The sequence below is a fragment of the Lactuca serriola genome, chromosome 8 (genome assembly GCF_051521515.1).
Source record: "Lactuca serriola cultivar US96UC23 chromosome 8, Lser_US96UC23_V15, whole genome shotgun sequence".
Lineage (NCBI taxonomy): Eukaryota > Viridiplantae > Streptophyta > Magnoliopsida > Asterales > Asteraceae > Lactuca > Lactuca serriola.
In genome coordinates this window covers 47,174,689-47,199,336 of record NC_136415.1, presented here as the reverse complement: position 1 = coordinate 47,199,336, position 24,648 = coordinate 47,174,689, and the positions used below count along the sequence as shown (strand labels likewise).

Genomic DNA, 24,648 nt, shown 5'->3' with positions numbered 1-24,648 from the left:
ATTCACCTTCAATTACGTCCTAAAGAATATAACCGGGGCGCATCAAGTTCAGTTTAATCTAGTTTCTAGCTTACTGGTTTACCCTTACAAGCATTTCCCATGGATGTGGCTTATTGCAATGGCACATGACATCTGGTATTAGTATTCCATTAAAGGTAGCTTAATGTACATTAGTGCTGAATATTCATCCTTAATTTGCCCTTAGAGCACTAAAAAAATATTAATACTTTTGACACATTATTTTTCCACCAACTTTTATCCATCAAAAAACTTTTATTAAATATTCAATGGTTAAACTTTGTAAAAAAATTTTAAATTAACTAATTTATCTTTTATCTATCTTATTAAATGCTTTATTAAGTCCTCTCATATAATTTATCATTTTACTGACATACGTCATTTTGGATATTTCTTGTCTAATTTTCCAAAAAGATATTTATCCTTTACTAACATATATCATATTTATCATTTTATTAACATTTATTATTATATTAATATATATCAGATTTATTATTTTACTAAAATATTTCATATTTATCCATAATGTTGGTGTCCGTTGGTGCGCAGTCAACATTGTCGGTCTCAACTCTCGGCAAGATACTAATGTGTCTCAATCAATCTCGACAATATTGGTTGTGTTTGATAGGCTCTTGTGGCCTTTGGTAGCTATTCACTTTTCGTTGTTTTTCGTATTTTCTTGTTGTAATTTGTTGTTATACTTTCCGGGGTTCTTGCTAGCTTTCCTTAAAAAAACATTTAATATTTTAAATATTTTAACCTCTTTTGTATAATATTTTTGATTTGTCTTTCGAGTATAAAATACAACCAAAATGGACCCATGCATCTATATAATCGACTCATAAACAATATAAAACAGTACATAAACTATCATTCATATTTTTTTTTTTCATTTTTCATACAAACAATATCAGGTTACTACATTTTCTACATATTACAAAAATAACATCATAGACTTGTTTATTTGCAACCAAGATACTAAAAAAGAATCAATTTTTAATAAAAAAAAAAAATAAACCAAGTTCATAATCCAAAGTAAACTTCTTCTTGCCCTCAAAAATGTCTAAAAACCTCAAAAAATAAAAAATAATAATAAATATATACTAATTTAGTTAAACCTACCTAATGGTGACAAATTTATTAGTTCCATGTTTTGCCCAAAAAGTTCTTAAATCAATCGCATTTGCAAAATTATACCCTTCAGACGCTAACTTTTCGAGGACTTTCTTGAATGCCCCTCGACTCATCTTCCTCCCTGCAATCCTTGCCCCACGGCGTTTGGTGCTCATCGGAAGTGGATGCATGGAGATGGTGGTGGTGCAACAGGCGGACTGCCACCCACCGGAGCCCCACCGGTAACATTGTTGTGAAGCTCCGGTGCATGAACACACAGGTATCGGAATCCCAGATATGTCCATGTCTATTCCGTTTATGACCACATCCATGCTTCTTTTCATTGTTTTTGGACGTTGAGAAGAAGAGTTACCGTTTTCTTTTGGTGTAGAAGGAGTCTTCTTTTGTTTCTTTGCTCTTGGAGGTTTTCCGGCGGCGGCGGCGGTGGTGGTGGTGCTGCCTCTTTTCTTCACCGAACCACCACGATCACCATCACCGCCATTGACATTGACACTGTCTTTTCTGTCGACTACACTGTCTTCCATGGTCGTGACTGTATCTTTTGACAGATCGAGTGGTGGTGGTGGCGCAATGTGTAATGATGGCATGACGAGGGAGGTTGAAGCGGTGGGGATGACCGGAAAGTTGTGGTTTCCGGGGAGGATATGGAGGAATCTTTCTCTTTGTATCCAGTTATCTCTCATGTAGTGAATTGGAATCGAGGGATCCGAAGGGGGATAATTGGGAATATGGTGGTGGTTTGTTGTGGGATTAGGGTTCATCATGATTGAATTTTCACGTGTAGAAAGGAAAGGTTTTGTGTCTGGAATTGGAGACATTAATTGCAATCCGAGATGTTCCCTAAATGAAGGTTCGTAATATCCCCAATTTCGCATATTCAATCCATCGTCCTCCATTAAACCTATAGATTAAGCACAGAAGCAGATAATTAACCAAAATCCAAACAATTCCCCCAAAAATTAACATACAGATATGATTCGAGTTCGTTTAAATCCAAACAATTCTATTAATAGGAGATTCGAGCAGAGGAATTTCGAAAGAGAAACAGATCCAGCGTCATAGAGCTTCCAATTAACGATACGACATTCAACAACAAAATTTATTGTTTCATTACTTAAAATTCGATACAAACAAACGGATCAATAATCGAAATTTAAACCGTGGCAATCTATACAATCAAAAATGTAGAAAACAGTCAAATACAATCATACTAAAACAAAAAAGCATTCAAGTTGATATGAACAAAAAAGGGGGAAAAGTCAGATCTTGCTACAAAAAACAGATCATGTGCTGAGGAGCATGAAACGATCTATGGGGGGTCGCATAAAGTATAATACAACAAAGAACAAATATTTTTAAAGGGACAGAGAGAGAGACACAACAGTTCGTATAAATGGAGAGAGAGAGAGAGAGAGAGAGAGAGAGAGAGAGAGCGAGAGAGAGCTTACTTGTGTGGGGAAACAGGTGTTTTAGGGTTTTGGCGTTGTGGAGAGAGGAGAGAGAAAGAGAGGGATTGTATTGTATTTGTATGAAGCAATTATTAAATATATTTCCGCATTAAATAAAAGAGACCTCTTTTTTGTTTGTTTGTGTTTGGTATATGTGTTTGTTTGCTGTCGATACAAGTCCAAACTAAATCCATTGCTACTTTGGGGCATCAATCCTATGACTACTCAATACATTAGATTTTGAGAAAAATACAAAAGATGGTATATGTGGTTTGTGATTATTTTGGGTGGATTTCAAAAAGATTTGAACTTGTAAAAGATTTATCTTTTTTACATTTGTTTTGATCATATACGGTGGTTTTGATCATTTATTTTAACATTTGTTTAGTTTTAACTTGTTAAATATGATGAAATGACCATCTTATTATATTTCTAATATTCTTAAAGCCAAATTCGTTTCTAAGAAACTATAAGACTTCATATCTTTTACAAAAGTTGTTGACAACTTAACCCTTCTTCATCCCACCACCATCATCACAATCACCATCACTATCATTCATCGACTTCTATTCATTATCGGTGATCACCCTTCTTGTCCGCAAACCGTTATTAGCCTAAGCTCTATTATTTTCTCTCATCTTTGATGGGAAAAACGCAACCACAACGGTAAATAACAATGCAGAATAATACTCCGTTTGACTAAACTATTCCCGTCTTGAATGAACCTTTTAGGATGCAAACAAATATGGTATTTTCACTTGCAACAAATCAACCCCAATGCAAGTTATATGATCAATATAATCAAACCCAAAACAATAAGTAATCAACCAATAAAGACATCGAAATTTTAACATGGAAACCTCTCAAGAAAGGAGAGTAAAACCACGAGACTACTAGAGCCGCTTCAAATCCACTATCACCAATATTATGTCACACCCCGGACCAGGCGGCGAAAATGTTCGGAGGCGGGTGCCTTCATTGTTCAGTATCATAACAATTGAATATAAATGAAACATAGCAAATCCAAACATCATACATTGAGATAACAAGCTTATATTGTTTACATATTGTATTTGTTCTTCAAATTACACAAAAGAGAAATAAGTAAATAAATTCCAAATTACAACAAAATAATCCTGAATTTGTGTCCCTTTAACCTACTTACTGATTTCCTGAGAATACAAGTTGTTTGAAAAGCATCAACATAAAATATGTTGGTGAGTTCATAAGCATTTTCGTATAAAACTTAGTGATAGTTTAGAAATCCAGAAAATTTCAATGGTTTCTTATCAAAACAGTTGTAAGTCTTGTTTTCTATCTAGTATAGTTGCATGTGCGTACTTTAGTTTATCATCTTTCAAAATTGTGAAAAATCATTTACTTCAGAAAATCCTATATTTTCTTGTATAAAATAATCGTGAGTTCTGTTTCCAATTGAGTATAGTTACAGTGTGTGTTTTAGTCTATCGTTTTCGAAATCGTATAAATCGTTTACTCCAGAAAATCCCATATTTGCTTGTATAAAATAATTGTGAGTTCTGTCTCCAATTGAGTATAGTTACAGGTGTGTGTTTTAGTTTATCGTTTTCGAAATCGTATAAAATCGTTCTCTCGAAAATCCTATATTTTATGATATACAAAATGGTGGTCTTAAAACCCTAAGACTGGTGAGGTGTGAGAAATCAACAGGCGATTGTGAACATTCCGCACAACGCAAGTGGACGATCAACACAACGAATGTGGACAATCACTACCATGCATAAGGGCGATCAACACAATGTGCCAATTTATTTGTAAGGTTTTCCCTACATAAATTTCTAAACAGTATTATCATATTCTAGTGAGCCGTTATAACCATACTAATATGACGGAGGCCTATCTTGGCGTTTCTCAGGCGCCCAAATCGATAAAAGACATTTGTCACCCTAGACTGGTCGGTCTAGCTGTAGCGAACAACAAAGGTGCGGGGTGTCAACCCCGTATAGATCTATACATAAATTTCCGCTCTCCCTCCAGGAGACTCTAGTTATAACTCCTACAGGACTTTAAACGTACACTAATATATATATATATATATATATATATATATATATATATATATATATATATATATGTACTTTTGAGACTCGTCTAACTAGAATACCAACATGTTTTTGAGCAATCGATGAAATCCGTTATTTAATAAATAACAATATTTGTGCTAGTTTACTAGGTCTATCGTTTTCGTTAATTGAGGATAATCCACTTGGAATCGTAATTATAAAAAATGATCCAAAATTATCAATATTGGCAAAAATGGCCCTTCTTTTTATAAATTATCAAATAAGACTCATATTTGTCAAAAGGTGTCATAAGTGGTTCCAAAACTAGGTGAATTGTCGAAAATGACCCATTTCTTTTAAAATGCTCATTTTAGACTTATATTTATGAAGATATTCAAAAAGGCCCATGTTTATCCAAAAATTCCATTTTTGGGTCCTTTAAAAATTGAGATGTTAAATAATTCTTCCATTTTTATTCCATTTTCCAAAATGGTCCTTATATATATATATATATATATATATATATATATATATATATATATATATGTGTGTGTGTGTGTGTGTGTGTGTGTGTGTGTGTGTGTGGCCGAAAATGGTCCCCAAAATATCATTAATACTCCAATTTAACTATTTCTAAAATATTATGTTTAACAATTCGTTTAAACAATTTTTGGAGCAAAACCTTATGATTCTTGATACAACAATTTATGATTTATATTTCATAAACATATTAGTTTTTGTTTCTAACTTCTACTTTGTGATATATAGTTCAAAACCTTGAGACTTGCTAAAAATTTTGAGTTCTTGAACCAATATATATAGGGTTCATAACTTTAAGCACATAAATCATATCATACATGCATAAACTAGCAATTATACTAAAATTTCACAAGACCCTTGACTTGTATCCTCCCCCAAAACCATGAACACATCAAAAAGAGGGGTATGAAGCTCACCTTGGTTTGATTTGGTGGGTGATTTTGGAGAGGTGATGAAAAGTTTCAATTCCTAACACTTGAAGAGTTTGATAACTTTTTGAAACTTAGTATATCCTAGAAACATCACCACATAATATCTTGTGTAACTATGATGAAATAAACACAATAATATGGAGAATAACTAACCCAAAACGTGAACTACTTACTAGAATGTAGAGAGTGCTTAGAAGAATTAAAGCTTGAAGCTTGAATCCATATGAGAGCAAGTTATGAGTTCACAGAAAGGTGAATATGATAAATGGAATGAAATGAGGAGTTTACAGAAAGTGACTTGAGTTTTGGTGGAATAGGAGATGGGGTTTACGCTCAAAGAGGATAAGGGGGTGGTAAGGTGTGCTTGGTTACCTGGAGGATATTGTGTGTTTACCCGTGAATACCTTGGAAATGGTTGGAATGTTGCATCATAAAGTCAAAGGCATTTGTATTATTCACATCTTATGGTCGTAAACTCCATGGAATGAAGTTGTTTACGACCTAAAAGCCTCCTAGAATTGTGTTCTTGGTCAAAGTGCCTTCTAGGATGGAGTTTACGCCCACAAGATGGTCCACTAAAGGAGTTTACGTCCTAGATTCCTCCTAGGATGATGTTCACGGCCTAGCTAAGGTTCCATGAAGTAGTTCACGACCAAAGGGAGTCCATAAAGGGTGTTTACGGTCTAGATTCCTTTCCTTTAGGTGTTCACGGCCAATGTGCTTTCTAGGATTGAGTTAATGGTCTTAGGTGGGTCATATGAAAGTGTTAATGGCCTTAGCTAATAGTAAACCCAAATATATTGTCCTTATAATTTAAGAGTCCAAATTGTGACACAATTGCAAGCTCTTATGTCTACACTATGTGATCCTTGTTTGATTGCATTGTAGATTGAATTCTCAAATTATTTTGCCCACTTTGTCTTGCTTAACTTGTTTACTTTTCTAAGAGATTTCCTTACGTGCAAATTTCAAAGTGTATACTTCCTTATAAATGCACTTATGCTCTCATGGTTTTCAAGGTTCTTATTGTAATAGGGATACAGTTTAGACCTTTCCTGGTCCAAATAGTTTGGGTTTTCACATATTAGAGCAATACAAAGTCTTTTATAGATGTACTAGAGGCATACAATAATCATCATATACTTGGAACTAAATCACATCAATCATATGGAATCAAATAAGCAAAGACAAAAAAGAATATCACCAAAAATGTTCCTAATTTCCAACAACAAACAAAAGCAACGATTCCCGAGTCTCTGGAGCTGATCTCGACAATTCAACTGTTGAATCAGATGGCCTCGATGTTCGGAAGCTGCTGCCTAAAAATGAGATAAACCGGACCGTTGGATCTCCGGGAAATTATCAAACACTACAGGTGTATCTTCAAAAACGGGAATTAAGAAAAAACCCTCTTTTCTTCTTACTCTCTCTAACTCTCTTGGTGGCTGAAAAATATTGTATGTTAATGAAATTAGGGCATGTAACACACACACACACACACATATATATATATATATATATATATATATATATATATACATGGGCTAAAGAAGTGGGCTTTCCTCATGGGCTAAAAAACCCAAGAGAAAACCCAACAAATCTCCCCTTGTTTGGCCTATGAGGAAGAGTTCGCCATCCCAGAAATCGAGCAACATATCTTCAACTTCTCCCTTGCTAAATATCGGAACCATTGTCATCAGTATGAACTTTCTCAAGTTCAAACAACTTGTCTTCAAGAGCATCTCTAATCTAATGATACCTCACATCGATATGTTTTGGTTCTTTTGTGAAACATAGAATTCTTAGAAAGGTGAATGGCACTTTGATTATCACAAAGAACCACATAGCATTTTTGTATAAATACAAGCTCTTGCATAAATCTTTTTAGCCAAAATAACTCTTTGCATGCTTCTGTTGCTGTCATATACTCAACCTCAATGGTGGACAAGGCAACACACTTTTGCAGTCGTGACTGCCATGACACAGCACCCCCTGCAAAATTCATCAAATATCCATAAGTGGATTTCATTTTGTCCTTATTTCCTGCCATATCAGAATCTGTATAACCAACAAGCATAGGTGCTCCATTTCTAAATGTTATACCCAATTTGGAAGTACCACGTAGATATCTGAAAATCCACTTAACTGCTTCCCAATGCTTCTTTCCCGGATTTGACAGAAACCGACTAACAACACCAACTGTATGGGCAATATATGGCCTTATACATACCATGGCATACATCAAACTCCCAACGGCTGATGCATATGGAACTCTAACCATCTCTTCAATCTCCTTCTTAGTAGAAGGGCAATCTCTATTAGTTAACTTAAAGTTGGTAGTTAGAGGCGAACTAACCACTTTAGCTTTATCCATGTTGAATTTGCAAAGCACCTTCTCTATGTATTGCTCTTGTGACATATGCAACTTCTTTGAAGCTCTATCTCTAGTAATCCAAATGCCAAGAATCTGTTTTGTCGGCCCTAAGTCTTTCATAGCAAAAGACTTGCTTAATTGTTTCTTCAGCTGGACAATTCTCTCCGCATTCTTGCCAACAATCAACATATCATCAACATAAAAAAAATGAAGAAATCATCATCACCAAACCTCTGGAAGAAAACACAGTGATCTGAAGTAGTCTTGTGGTAGCCTTGCTCACCCATGACTGACTCAAATTTCTTGTACCACTTTGGTGCTTGCTTCAACCCATAAAGACTTTTCTGAAGCCTACACACATAGGTGTTGTTTGTTTTTTCTGAGGCAAAATGTATGCAGTCTGCGGACCACATCTGTAGACCTCTGTAGTAGAAGAGGTGAACCAAACGTCTGCAGTCTGAAAAAAGAAGACTGTTTGTTTTTTTAACATCTACGGGCTACTAAAATAAACTGAAATCTAAATAAACTAATTTTTTTAAACTTCAAAGTGATTTTTTAATATTTTTATGACTTTGTTATAAATAATTAACGAATCTAGATCAACTTTTATGTATTATTGTATAAAAAATAAAAATAATAATGGTATGAATTAACATATATATTTGATAAAAACCAACAACATTGATACATACATCGATGGAAGTAAACTTCGATTTTTTCAATTAAAACCATTAAAAACGTACCATAAATATTTTCTCGAGAAATTAACGATACTATATTAAATAATGTTTTACAAAATTTGGCAAAAAAAATATAAGAATATATTATGATTTTTTTTCATATTTATACAAACAACCTCAACGACTATTATTATATTAAATCTTTATTTATAAATTTGTCAAAAATATCATGTTTGTATCGTCGAATGTTTTTTTTAAGTTTTGTAATTTTTTTTTTCAAATTGTCTATCATTAGTAAAGTTGGAAAAAATATAAATTAAAAAAAAAACTTAAAAAAAATAAAGATATATATATATATATATATATATATATATATATATATATATATATATATATATATATATATATGTTTTTTAGGCTAGAAGATGTCTGAAGATGTTAGAAGACTCTTGTCCACATCTGCGCCAAGAAGAGGGCGCGCATACATTTTTAGGTCTGTAGTCTTCAAAAAAACAAACAGTCTGCAAAGGCTAATGTCTGCGCGTGGTCTGTGCGACGCAAACAGAAGAGACCACATAGATCTGCAGACAAAAAACAAACACTACCATAGTCTTCTTTGCCTTTAACCTAAAAACCTTCAGGTTGCTCCATATAGATTTCCTTGTCCAAGTCACCATGAAGGAAAGCTGTCTTGACATCCATTTGCTCAACCTCAAGATCAAGGCTATCAGCCAAACCAAGAATCACCCGAATGGAACCCATCTTCACGACAGTAGAGAAAATATCATCAAAATCAATACCCTTTCTTTGAACGAACCCTTTGACCACCAATCTAACCTTGTACCTAGGCCGTGAGGTATGCTTTTCAGTCTTGACTTTGTAGTCCCACTTGTTCTTCAAAGCACTCTTGCCTTTAGGCAACTTAACCAACTTAAAGGTATTGTTTTCATGCAAGGAATTCATCTCATCTTGCATAGCTTCAACCCACTCTCTTGTATGATCATCTTCCATAGCTTCTGCATAACAACCAGGTTCTCCCCTATCGGTGACTAAAACATACTCATTAGCATAATAACGGGTGGAAGGATGAAGATCTCTCGTAGACCACCTAAGTGGGAAAAATGGTGGTATATCAGGTACTGGTAACTCTAGATGAAAGTCCTCATCCAACTCCAACTACTCTGGAGCATCATTGTCATCAGTACCATGTTGTTCATCATTTTGAACATCTTCATTAATTGGCTCAAAATGTTTAGGGGGAACTAGATCCAAATAAACATGATCATCATTAGATTGAGGAACTATCTTTGTCTTCTCAATATCTTTTAAACTCTGATCTTCAACAAATACAACATCACGACTCCTTATGAGTTTCTTCATAACTGGATCATATAACCTGTAACCGAATTCATCTTGACCATAACCAAGGAATATACACAGCTTGGTCTTCACTTCAAGCTTTGATCTTTCATCTTTGGAAATATGCACAAAAGCCTTGCATCCAAAGACCCGTAAATGATGATATGAAAAATCTTTTCCACTTTAAACCCTGTCAGGAACATCAAAATACAAAGGAAAACAAGGAGTAAGATTAATAACATTTACCGTTGTTTTCAAAGCTTCTCCCCCAAAAGAATCAGTTAATCCTGCATGTGAAAGCAAACATCTAAATCTTTCACCCAATGTTCTATTCATCCGTTCTGCTAAACCATTCAACTATGGTGTCTTTGGAGGAGTCTTTTGGTGCTAAATACCTTGCTCTCTAAGCATCCAAAGGACCAATGTATTCACCGTCATTATCTGTTTGAACACACTTCAATTTCTTCCTAGTTTGTCTCTCAACCAAGGCATGAAATTGCTTAAACACATCCAATACTTGATCTTTAATCTTCAAAGTATAAACCCATACCTTCCTTGAATAGTCATTGATGTATGTGACAAAATGCAAGCAACATGTTGAGAGAAAAACTTGAGACACACTTGAACAAACGTTAGAACAAGTATAGTTGCGGAATAGTTTATCTTAGAGGATCTAAAAGCCCAACAATAATAATAAGTTAGAGTTAGATAATTAGAGAGTTAGGTGTGGAAATGTAAGGAAAAACAAATGACAGTAGGTATTATATCAAGTATACACATAAGCTGATTCTTAACAAGGAATGCATTCAGACCAAGTTAGTAAGTGAGATCAAACTTAGTGATTAAGTCAAGAATGACTTGCTCCGAAGACAGAAAATATTCAGTTATATTCTAGTGAACTTTTGGGAGTAAGAAGGAGATGAGAGTAATAACATAAGATATGAGATTCAAGATGCGTAGTGTTCTCTGATATAGAATAAGAAAGGTTGAGCTCTATTTATAGAGACTCAAATGTTACATTTGTTCACCTATCTAAGTGTATCCATGCAAGGCATACTGGACAAAAGAGGGTATTCTAATAAAAACAGATAAAGAGTTACACTAAGAAAGCTAGATAGTGAAATGCAGATGTTGAAGACTGCGGATAGGGTTGCTGATCAGTGTTGACTGCGGATCTTGTAAGGCTGTAGTAGACCAAGTTTAAGAGAGTCACTTTTTATGATTCAACACTACTCTCGGGTCAAGTACATACCAATTATAGTTATGGACTTAGACACCTTATCTAATAGTCTCCCACTTGGATAAGTCTAATAACTATAGCTTCCAGTACGACTTCAGGAACCGACTAGCAATCATAGCTCTTAAAAGCCTTTGTCAAACTCTGACATGCCATTTAGATAAGGGATCGTATAATCCCCTGTTCTACAAGATATCAACCGGACAAATAAATGGAACAACGTCATACTTATTGTCCAATAGTTTGTTGCTCGATTTCCGATTTGTTTGACATAGAACTTAATCGAACACATCAACTAAGTTCTGATCGGGCCCGACACATAAGTCAAAACAAAATCATCGAGGGGCCCAAGATATCGCTTCTAATCCTCTAAGGACTAAAAGGAACATATAAACTTCGAGAGTATATGCTTGTACTAACTACTTGTTATATCATACACAATAGTGTGTTTTATAACATCAAGTTACTAATGCGGTTTCGCACTATCAATGTACAACCAACTCATAGTCAACAACTCATATATCTTGGTTTGAAGACTTATATGATATTATCATCTCACGATCACTCAAGATAAATTTCATGAAGTGATACAGGTGAGGATGGGTTTAATCCAATACTCAGACCTTATGAGCACTCATGAATGTTGTAGCAAACTTTGCTATGTCTAATACGCTTCAGACAATCTACAAGCCAAATTCATGACAGTCTTACCTTAATACCTACTTCCAAAGTATGATCGATTGTGGACAGTTTGAATAATATAATTATTCTGGAAGTCAAAACATGCAAAATGAAGCAATAGTAAATGATTGACACAAGATAGTAACATTACTTATAAATAAAAAACATCTTTTATTTAATCATCAAATGTCAATTACATTTCAACTATTACAAGTTTCTAAAATTCTATCTAATCATTAAAACTAATATCGTCCTTCTGCCCGATGTGCCTCGCATGCTGTGAGTACTTAACACTACTCAGTTCCTTTATGAGGGGATCTGTTGGGTTCTCCTCTGACGATACCGTCTTTGCTACGAGGAGTCCTTCTTCTATTCGATGTTTTATGAAGTGATATTTTATGTCGATGTGCTTGGATCTGCCATGATCCCTTGGTTCCTTGGCTAAGGCAACTGCACTCTCGTTGTCACAGAAAATCTCCATAGGCTCCTTTATATTTGGTACAACTCCAAGGTCGCCGATGAAGTTCTTCAGCCATATTGTTGTTGGATTAGGTGTCTAAGTTCATAACTATTTTTGGGATGTACTTGACCCGGTTGGCATGGTCCATTTGGGTTGCATGGCATTGCAACACTTGGATAGACTAAATGAGAGAAAGGACACTTAAGGATTATTATTATATTATAAGTTCTAATATATTAATACTATTATTTAATTAGTATTGATCAAAGAATTAATTTGAAATTAATTAAGTGATCAAAAAGAGACTAATTAAATATATGGGGTTGATTGTGTAAATAATCTATTCTTATATAATGGGCTAATGATCCATGGTTTGTATAGATTGGGCTAAAACCCATAAGGTGTTGCATTGATAATCCATGGAGGTTACAAATCCATGGATCACGGAATATGAAAAACCATGAAAATTAGGGTTTACATGGTGTAACCCTACTTATGCCACAACTATATAAAGACCCTTAGTCTAGCAAAATTGGCACTACTTGTACAAGATAAAGGGCTAGCCGATTTTGAGGTTAAGTGAACTTCTCTCAAGTCTATTCCAAGCGTTGTAGTGTTGTGTGAGACATTTGAGGCATCACACTTGAGGTGCTAGGCTCACAAGGTTTTCAAGGAATCCAAAATACAAAATGTATATTCTTCTTCTAGCATTTATGTTTAAAAGTTCCCCATGGTATGCTAGATAGGTTAAGAACCTTGGAAAATCAATTTTGCATGTATCATAGTAAAACATAGATCCAAGGTTTCTAGGGTTGGATATACACCTTAGGAGTGTTAGAATGCTCAAAACCCAACACTGGTATCAGAGTCTAGGCTTGTTTTCTTGATATTTGATGCAAACTTGCTGAAAAACTAGCTGTCTGGACAGTGGACTCGCCGAGTCCATGGGGGGGCTCGACGAGTCCATGCCTATATTCAACCAACTCGACGAGTTAGTTCATGCACTTAGCGAGTTGGCTTGTCAGAGTGCAGTTTTTCGATTTTTGCTGCTGGAAATGGACTAGAAACATTACCCTAAACTGTTTTGGTCTTATAAAACTTGTTTTAGATAGTGTAATGGTTATTCTAATCCATTTTATCCATTTTCAATAGGTATTATCAAAATTTCAAGTTTTATATGGTTAATTTTATGATTCTTGAAATTGTTGATATGCATGTTCATGAACTTATGAGTTTAGAAGATCATAAGAATTATTTGTAACTTGCTTGTTAGTATTAATTCTTGATCATTATGTGTTTTAATAGAATCCATAATTTGTCCTGAAGTTATGGATTACCAAAAGTCACACTTTGAAAGTTCATTAAAGAAACACATAGGTTACATAAAATGAAAAGTCACTCATTTTAATAAACCATTTAACTCAAAAGTTATGAAAGATGCAAAGTTTTGAAAGTTACAAAACTTGCCCTCAAGTTTTGGAACATGTAAACTCACTTTAAAAAACTTTAGTTCCAACCCCAGTATAATGGTTTATTTTACACTTTTAAAATACCATGTGTTCTAATTTAATAAATTACACTTGTAATTTAATTAAATGTAAACCATATCACTATGGATTTAATAACTCTCTTTTAGTTATACACTTAATTAATTTAGTAAAACCATAAGGGTGCAATTTGAACTTTTCAAAAATTAGGGTTTTAGAATTTAACATTTTAAAATTAAACTTTTAATTAAAATTTAAATTCCAAAACTTAAGGGCAAGTTTTGAAACATTTCAAATCATTAGGATTTTAATCAAATTTAAAATTTCTGAAAATTAAAATCTTTTAATTTGAAATTTTAAATATTAAAACTTTGATTTAATAATTATCCAAAGTTAAACAATTAATTTGAATTATCCAATATTGAAGGATTATCTATTAAATTATCGATTAATTTAACCTAATCCCTTAAATCCCCTAAAATTCGAAAATTGAGATGGGATAATTCAAGATCTTTAATTATCATATTAAACAATTAAGGGATATTTACAAGATATGGCATTATCCAAATCCCTAAAATTTAGGAATCTTATCTTGGGGAGGAGGCAAATTTCGAAACCCTAGGGTTGGATAACCTTAGAATTTGAAATCTTGGAGGCTAAGGAAAGGATTTGGGAAACCCTATCAAATTTCAAAATCTAGGGTTCAAGAAACCTAATTTCGAAAATCATGCCTTGAGGGTTTATTGGCTATAAACCCTAATTTGTTAAATTCATACATTTGCATAAAGCTGATTGAAAACAAAACCAAAACGCTATGATACCACTGATGGGTTTTATACAAACAATCATATGTGTGCATGCAACCCTAGATACAGATCTATGTTTTCACTATTAGTTATACAACATTATGAACTCAAAAGAAACCTAACATGCTTATAGTATTATCGAAATCTATAAAGAAGAATGGAATACATACCTCTTGTTGTTATATTGTAATAACAACTTGTATCTTAATCTTCTTGTCTTTGAAAGCAAGTACCACAAGTGTAGTACCTCTAATGGCTCACAAACACCAAGAGCAAATTGAGAGGCAAGAGAGAGAGATGGGAGGTATGAAATTCAGCTCTAGGAACCCTAGGTATCAAGTCACCGAATTTCATATGCCAAGGGGTCTTTATATAGGTGTAGGAATTAGGGTTTCAGTCCTTATCTTTATCTGGTTGCTTAGCCACCAAGCAGCCCAAAGGATAACCCTAGAAACCTTATCATGGACGAATTCTAAGGCCATACCCCCTTGAATTTGTCCACCCTATCACACAGGACATCCTTTGCCCTACTTTGCAACTATCACATAATTACAGTTCAGTCCCCCTAGTTCAGTTAACTTCTTTTGATCACAAAATTAATTCTTGACCAATGTTAACTAAATAAATACGATTTCTCTTTTAATATATTATTCATATAATATATTAATAAACCATAATAACCTCTTTCTCTATTATTTCTCCAGTCAAGTTGCTTTGGTGAAGGCAACCCAAAAGGACCATGCACAACCGGGTCAAGTACTTACCAAATATGGTTACGGGCTTAGACACTAATCCAACAATCTTTCCATAAGGTCTTGGTGCATCTCAAAAGGGTAGAAGTCCTCATAGGACTTTTGGAGTTCAGCTGTCATGGTGGCCAACATGATACAAGACACCTTGTTGGTATCCTTTTCATGAGTCCTAAACTCAGCGATCTCCTCAGGAGTAGCAGACGACTCATCGATTTCCTTAAGCTCCTTAATGAGGACATATTCCTTATCCTCATAGTGAGTGACCATCCTGATGTTCCTAAGCCAATCATTAAAGTTGGTACCATTAAAGATGACTCTCCCACATAGGTTCATGAGAGAGAAGGAGCCAATAGGGTTTGAGCCAGAAGCAGTGTTGGAAGACATCTGAAAAAGAAAGACAAAGTTTAAATTTGATAAGAGTCCTTAATATAACACCCAAAATGAAATATTAAGGCTAGGAACCAACACAATATTTTACAATTTTGAAGTGGGATGCCGTAATCCAAATGCAAAATATTTGAAGGTAGGTAAATGACGATTTACCAATTTCCACCATGAAAAACAAAATTGATTATTAAGTTTTAATTGGATTGAAATTCCTAGATTCCTTTGAGAGTCATTGAACTTTTCAATGGCATGTTTAAATCTCAATTATGCCCTTCAAGTTTGTGACTGGGATACCGAGGATCACAAACAAGGTGTGAATAACCATGCAAATGTGTTTGGTACACTCGATGTTATTTATCACCTAATCAATGTGCCGGTTAACCACACACGCTCCATTGATCTATGACAAACATCAAGCTACCCTCTGCCACCCTTACTAGTCCAAGTTAATGTGCCAGTTAACCATACACACTCCATTAACGACTTGGCAAGGCGCAATGTGCAATTTCATGGATTAGCACCAATTTAACATTTTTCCTAAAGTAACTAACATTAGGAATTTATTAAAGCATTTAGTTACTTTATTATTTTCATTATACTTTTAACGAGAATTAATGTCCTATCCTACCCGTTCGGCTAATGACCCTCCACCAGTCAAGGAAGTGGTGGGTGAGAGTGGACACCCATTAAACCATCATTTTATAGGTAGTAACCTTATACCCCCCCCCCTTATAGACCGACTTCGTGAATGAGGCATAGTAACGGTAAGATTGACTTTTCTTATACATATATATAATTGTTAAACTTTTAATATTATAATATTATAAGGGTTGAATTTTAAACTTTTAAAATTCTAGGGTTTGGAATTAAAGTATTCATAAGTGTGACTTTACAAATTCCAAAACTTGAGGGCAAGTTTTGAAACTCTTCAAAACTTTTCATTTCCATAACTTATGAGTTTAATGACTTTTTAAAGAAAAAACTTTTTATTTTCCATAACTTGAGGACAAGTTATAGAGTCCATTAAAAACATTTAGATCATTATTTTAACTAACATAATAATCAAATAATTCATTCATGATCTAGTTAAACTCATAAGAACAAGATAATTCATATCAACAATCTTCAAGAAATTAGCCTAATCATATAAACTAATACAAATCTTGAAATTATGACAATTATCTTTTAATTGGATAAGCATGATCATTACCATATCAAAAAACAAATTTCATGGTTCAAAAAAAAAATTGGGGTAATGATCTCAATCCAATTCTGGCCAAAAACTCGAAATTCTGCACACAGGAGCACCAACTCGGCGATTACATGAAATGGACTCGTTGAGTTGTTCTGTTTCTGAGTGGACTCGTCGAGTCAGCCATTAGACTCGGCAAGTTCACCAGTCAGAAGGCAGAAAAATGATTTTTTTTAACTTTGAAAACCAATAAGCATCAAGTACAAAAGAAAACAAACCTGGCTTTGATACCACTGATGAGTTTTGATCACTCTAACAACCTTATGGTGCATATACAATCCTAAATGATTTGGATCTATGTTTTCTCTAATTATACATGCAATTTGATTTTCCAAAGCATTATCCTAACTAGCATACAAAGCATGGGTACTTGAACAACAAAAACTAGTTAAATAACTTACCTTTTGTTGTAGCTTGTTAACTTGGACCTTTAAGAGCCTAGCACCCCAAATGTGATGCCTCAAATGCTTCACAAAACACCACCAACAATGGAGGACTTGCACAAAAACCGGCTCTTATGATCTTCCTTGAACCACTAGTGCCGATTTTAGGAGCTAAGGGGCTTCTTTTATAGTGTGGTAAAGTATAGGGTTACATCCATGTAAACCCTAATGGACATGACCTTTCATATTACTTAGGATCCATGGGTTAAACCTCCATGGACTACCATATTGGTTTAGCCCATCCTAAATAACCGTAGGCCCACACTATAAGAATCATTGATTTACCAAATCAGTCCGTGTATATTTAATTAGTCTCTTTTGATCACTAAATTAATTCCAAATTAATTCTTGATCAATACTAATTAAATAATATGATTTCCTATTTATATATTAGAACTTATAATATATTAATAAATCATAAATAACCTCTACTCAAAAGTCCTTCCTTACAATTTGTTCCGATGAAATGCAACCCAAATTAACCATGCTATTCTCGGGTCAAGTACATACCAATTATAGTTATGGAGTTAGACACCTTATCCAACAAGTTTTCCATAAAGTACTTATTCATCTCATATGGCCAATAATCCTTATAGTGTCTTTGCAATTTTGGAGTCACTGTAGCCACCATGATGTAAGAAACTTTTGTTGCATCCTTGTAGTGTTTCTCATAGGCAGCTACTTCTTCAGGAGTGACCTTCATTTCATCGATCTATTTGAGTGGTTTCTCGAGGACATACTCTTTATCCTCAAAATGAAGCGTCATTTTGATATTGCACATCTAATCATTGTAGTTGGTGCCATCCAATTGCACCTTTGCACAAATTTTATATAGAGAGAAGTTGTTGTTGGAAGAGGAACCAAAAGCATCAGTAGGAGTAGACATTTGAAAGAGTAGAAAGTTCTAGTTAGATAATAACAATCCTCAATATAACACCCAAATGAAATATCAAGGTTAGGATCCAACTAAATAATTTACCAAATAGAAATGGTATGTCGTAATCTGATTGCAAATTATGTAAATGTAGATAAATGACAATTTACCAACTTCACCATCAAAAAAGAAATTTGAACGAATTAAGTTTTGAACGAAATTCCTAGATCTTTTGAGAATCATTGAACTTTTCAATGGTTTGTTTAATCTCGATTATGCTCTTCCATTTGTGATTGTGATACCGAGGATCACAAACAAGATGTGAATAACAATACAAATTAACTTGATACTCTCGATGTCATTTATCATGTCATTTTAATGTGTCGGTTAGCCACACGCGCTCCGTTAATCAATGATAATTTACGAGACACACATTTCTACTCTTCATTAGTCCCTATCAGTGTGTCAGTTAACCACACACGCTCCACTAACGACCAATAAAGTGCAATGTGCAATTTCATGGATTAGCATACTAATTAGAATTTTTTCCTAAAGTAACTAAGATTGAGAATTTTATAAAATTGTATTTAGTTACTTTATAGATCATTATACTTATGAATGAGGATTAAGTGTCCTATCAAACCCTTTCAGCTAACGACCATCCACCAATCAAGGGAGCGGTGGGTAAGAGTGAATAGCCAATGTCGGTCATTTATAGGCCGCTTCCATAAACTCCCTTATAGATCGGCTTCGTGAATGAGGCGCACTAGCGGTTCGATTGACTTGTCATATATATATATATATATATATATATATATATATATATATATATATATATATATATATATATATATATATATATATTAGACTTTTAATGGTACATATAATATAAATGTGTATTTTTAAAACTTTTCAAAAACAATAGGTTAGATTTTAAAATTTCAGAATTAATATTCAATTAATTAAATTAAAAAATAAAACCAATCATGAATTGAAGATAATGATATCAAATTACATTTTAAAATATTCGGTTTTATCCAATTAAAACAATATTAAGGTAATTATCCTAATAAATCCAAGAGATAATTGAAAAAATCGAATTTTAGGATCTGACAGCTCAACACACAGTGGTGAGCAATCACCATGCCGTGTTGGGTTAATTTCGCAGGCCAACACACCGTGTTGGAAGAACTCCACGACGTCTTTGATGAATAGAATAAGGATTTTGTTTTCTCCTCCTTGTTCAAGTTCACATTAATATTAATACAATAGAAAACTAAACCTACGCTTTGACACCATTGATGAGATTTGAGCAAAACAAACTATCATATGTGTGCATGCAACCCTAAAATTGATCTACATTTTCTCTAATTGAACATACCATGTGAACAATAATGGAGAAACCCTAGAACACTAGTATATAATCAAAATTACATAATTAGGGTTACAAAACATACATTTAATTGTTATATAGCAATAACAATCCAAATCCTTAGTGTTGTTGAGACTTTGAGAACAAGCGTCACAATTGTCACGCCTCTAATGGCTCACACCCAATACAAGCAATTGCAGAAGATTGTGGAGAAGGAGAGAGGAAGCAAATTTTTGGTTGGAGTTATCTAGGAAGAAGTGGCCGACAATATTAGGGTTATATCCCTATCTATAGTGCGGATAGGAAACCCTAGATAAGCCCAAGTCCACGATAATGTTAAACCGGGTAATTATCCACTTTCTTGATTATCCATTAGAGACTATGCTAGAAACCCTTAGGCTCTAGGAAAACCGTCCATAGCCTATGGAGGGTTCTATATTGCCTCTTTCTCAACTATTAAATAATTACAATTCAGTCCCTTCACTTTTAATTAATTCTTTTAATCCCCAAATTAATTCTAATTAATTTCTGATTAAATATTACTATTTCTAGTTAATATATTATTCTCATAATATATTAATGAATTACTTATTTCAATTTATTAATCAAATTATTAAATCAACCTCTTTTTCCAAAATCATCCTTCATAGTTGTTAGTCTTGAGGGCAACCCAAAAGGACTGTGTTACTATCAATTCAAGTATATACCAATTATAGTTATGGGCTTAGACACCTAATCTAACACATTGATCGTTGATGGTATGGCCTGCGGCTAGAAGAGCGCCGATTGCCCAAGCAAGATGTTATGCTTTGTTGGGAGGCGCATCACGGAAAATTCGATCGTTCGTATGATCTTATCCCTCCCATTGTGACTGACCAAGTTAAGTGGTAAATGTATGGTGCCCAATGACCATAGGCTATTCCTTATGAAGCCTATTAATGATCCACCTGTAGGGGGATTTAGACCTTCCTTCTAGGAGGTGGGCAACTTCATAAAGCAATATTCATACAGTATGTCTGTATTGCTACCGTTGTCTAAGTAGACACGATGAACTTATGTTTAACGTATGTAGGTGTATGTAAACAGTGATCAAGAGTGGATCCCTGGGATCCCAGTTTGGTGGTCTTATGTCATCTATCGAGAATTTGATATGGAATATGTTACCAAATAATACCTCGGTGTCATCCTTTGCTTTGTTGCGGAGCCTGGCGATGGTGAAGATGTCACACTTTTTCTCTAGGAGTTTGTATGCGTCTTTTTAAGCTCGGTTATTCTTTTGATCGACGTTAAACTTGGATACCAGGTCTTTTGCGATGTCATAGAGGTCTCCCTTCAACTATTTTTCTTCAATCTCTTTGTTTAGCATCATACACTCGTAAGTATCGTGATTTTTGCTCTTGTGAAACTCATAATATTTGCCATTTTCTTTGTCCATCTTTTGAGGAGTTTTCTCGATGGCGTGGACATCGACTTGGTGGCCCCGGTGTTCGTCTTTGCTAAACGAATGATATCTTTGGGATAGGTGTCGTGAGTATCGGCTGATTTTTTCATGATCGTCGTCCCAACACTCTCGATGGCCAATGCTGGAGCGAGAGACTGTTTCTTCTTGTTTTTTGTATGCATTAGCAACAACCTTTAGATTAGCCTCTTTTCTCTCTCCACCTTCGATCTAAGATACTTCTCAACTTTGTACTTAAGCTCGTCCCTCGACTACGGTACCATCCCATGCATCTTCTTCGATAGAGGGCCAGGGAGTAGACCTTGGGTGAAAGCGTCGGTTACAATGAATTCCTCATGACCCGAGATGTTTAGCATTTCCAGTGTGAACATAATACGCCCTTATCGACTCTTCCTCATTTTGTTTGCATGCCAATATTGATTTCACATCTCCCTTTCCCTTCCTTAGCTGCATGAAATTGTTGAGGAAGAGGTACCACAGCTGTCCGAAACTCAAGATGCTGTCAGGTCGTAGTGCCTTGAACCATTTTCCTGTGTTTGCCGATAGCGTGACAGGGAAATACGTGCAGGTGAACCGCTTGTCTATCCTCAACGACGTCATCTTCCACTCATAAATGTCGATATGCTCGTCTGGATCTTTGGTACCGTCATATTTTTGAATGTTTAGTATCACCGTCATGTGTGGGATCTCGTACTGTAGTAGCTCTTGGTAAAAAGCAGAGCTAGTGCTTCTTACCGGGTTTTCCACATGTCGATATGGAAGAGCACCATACATTGTCAACTGTTGGGCGTAATACGGATTACCATATGCTTGATTGTATATCACTGTTTACGAGATGTACGGTTTCTATTGTGAGCTTGATTGCATGATGTGTTACAGTTGCGAGCTCGATCCTGGCTGCTGGAGCATGTACAAGTTCGACCCCTACGACCGTTGAGCATGGGTATTGAGTTGTTGCGCCGATGACAAATGAGGGTTGGACTCTTGCAACGATGACACTTGAGGAATGGCCCCCTGCAGTTGTTGGAAATATGGATCGAACATGGAGCCTGATGATCGGAAAGTGGAATGTTCGACATGCCTACTATAGGAGAGAACTGATAGCTTGACATTGGATGTTGTGCAGACGACATTATGGTTCCTGGGGACCAAGTGTTCGTCCCCGACTACTACAACGAAGGTTGCAACTGATAAATCAATGGTTTGCGAGTGTTGGGTTGTCGTTATCTAAGGCGTTGCAGTCACGATTTTAACCAAATGCTTTGCTATGACGGGTGGTGGTCGCCATAAGGCAGCTATTGTTGCTGATGCGGTTTCCGTTGTGGAACCTGTTGTTTGTGCTGCTAGCATTCGGGTGGAGTTTTGTCCCTCTGATGGAGATGCTTGCATGCCATCGAGCAACATCATGGATCTGAATGGGCTCATGACATATAAAAAAATTAAAGTCAAATATATGAAAAGGAATTAGAACAAAATACACACTTTGAGTAAATTACTGAAATCGTCCCTATGGTTTTGGTCAAAATTGCACGTTTGGTCCCTAACTTTTATTTTGCACTCGGATGGTCCTTGTGGTTTGATTTTGTTGCGTTTTTATGGTTTGGTCAAAATTGCACGTTTGGTCCCTAACTTTTATATATATATATATATATATATATATATATATATATATATATATATATATATATATGCGAAAATGTTGTTCCATGCTAATTTGTAAGATATAATAGATAATTTATTATGACATATAAAAAAATTAAAGTCAAATATATGAAAAGGAATTAGAACAAAATACACACTTTGAGTAAATTACTGAAATCGTCCCTATGGTTTGGTCAAAATTGCACGTTTGGTCCCTAACTTTTATTTTGCACTTGGATGGTCCTTGTGGTTTGATTTTGTTGCGTTTTTCGTTCCTATGGTTTGGTCAAAATTGCACGTTTGGTCCCTAACTTTATGTATGTAAGGGACGAAAAACGCAACAAAATCAAACCACAAGGACCATCCGAGTGCAAAAGAAAAATTAGGGATCAAACGTATAATTTTAACCAAACTATAGGGACGATTTCAGAAATTTACTCTTATAACTAAGTGATGATGGAACATTGATTATTGAAGACGTAAATGTGAATGATGAAAGAACGAAATATGATAGAATTGATATTGAGAAAGGAATGGTGAAGGATTAAGTGGAACTACGCGTCAATTTTATGATATTGAAAAATGAATTAAAATGATAAGATTTGAGGATTAGTATTTTTCTAATTATTGAAATTAATAGTGACAATATATTTTTCTTTTGTTTTTGTAGATTCTTATTTTCTTTTAAAATGACAATTTAATTATTTAAAAAGTGGTATTTATATCGGTATAGGTTACAATTCGGATGTTTAAAAAAACCACTACATTATTTTTTAGTGCACTAAAACCCTTAAATTTTCAGAAATTCTTATTTAAGGTTTTCTGACTTCAGAAAAACCTAATATATTTTCATTAAAGGATTAAAAAAACCATTATATTATTTTTTTAGTGCATTTAAACCTTCATATTTTTTTAAAATTTTTTAATCTAATAAATTGTAACAATCAAAACGTTGAGAATCGATTACCTAGCATTTTCGGCTATCTAAGATATAACAAATTCGATGCCTTAAATGATACATTTTAAAAAATATAAGGGTTTTAATATACAAATAAATAATATAGTGATTTTTTTAAGACTTTGATGAAAATATGTTGAGTTTTATAAGGTTTTCCCTTAAAATTAATTTATAAATTCATATTATATTTTTTCCGATAAATAAAATTATTTGGTTAATATATTAAGGTTAAAAAGTACATTTTAAAAAATAAAAATATGATAAATAAAGGCACGAAATATGCAAGTTCTAAAGGTATGAATTTATATAATTGATATAATAAAAATAAAAAATAAAAAATAAAATATTTAAGACAGAACATATAATATAAGTTTAAGAACTACAAATGTAATTTAAAAAGGTCAAAAATTAAAAGAACACTTGACTTTGTAGTTGGGCCAAGAAAACCAACTGTATTTTTACAAATAAATTTGAAAGAGCTCTATTTTTGCAAGACTTTTGCGTATATATTTATAAAAAATAAATAAAATAAAATAAAAATAAAAATAAAAAACTTCAAAACCCAATCACACGATTTTGCACAACATAAATATAAAATTACAATTCAAGTATTAACAATGTGATGGAGTAGTTGGCCAAGAAACATTGTGTGTCCCTCCTAAAATATATGACTCTGCGCCTCGACTGACCACAAAAATTGTCGGAACCATGCACTACTTGCATGATCAAACGCATGTTTCCTTTAATCTAATCAAAATTCTACAATAACCATGCATGCATCACTTTGCGATAGATTTGCTCAATCACGCACAT

The 24,648-nt window shown here is 34.2% G+C and overlaps 1 pseudogene across 1 annotated transcript; it reads right to left on the bottom strand.

Annotated features, from left to right (window-relative positions):
• Positions 1-1,044: 1,044 nt before the first annotated feature.
• On the bottom strand, positions 1,045-2,682 carry LOC145069744 (protein BASIC PENTACYSTEINE2 pseudogene; annotated as a pseudogene). The gene is made up of 2 exons (XR_013689660.1): positions 2,601-2,682; positions 1,045-2,053 (listed from the first exon to the last, which is right to left on the bottom strand). The product of XR_013689660.1 is annotated as a protein BASIC PENTACYSTEINE2 pseudogene (transcript).
• Between the last annotated feature and the right edge of the window lie 21,966 nt (positions 2,683-24,648).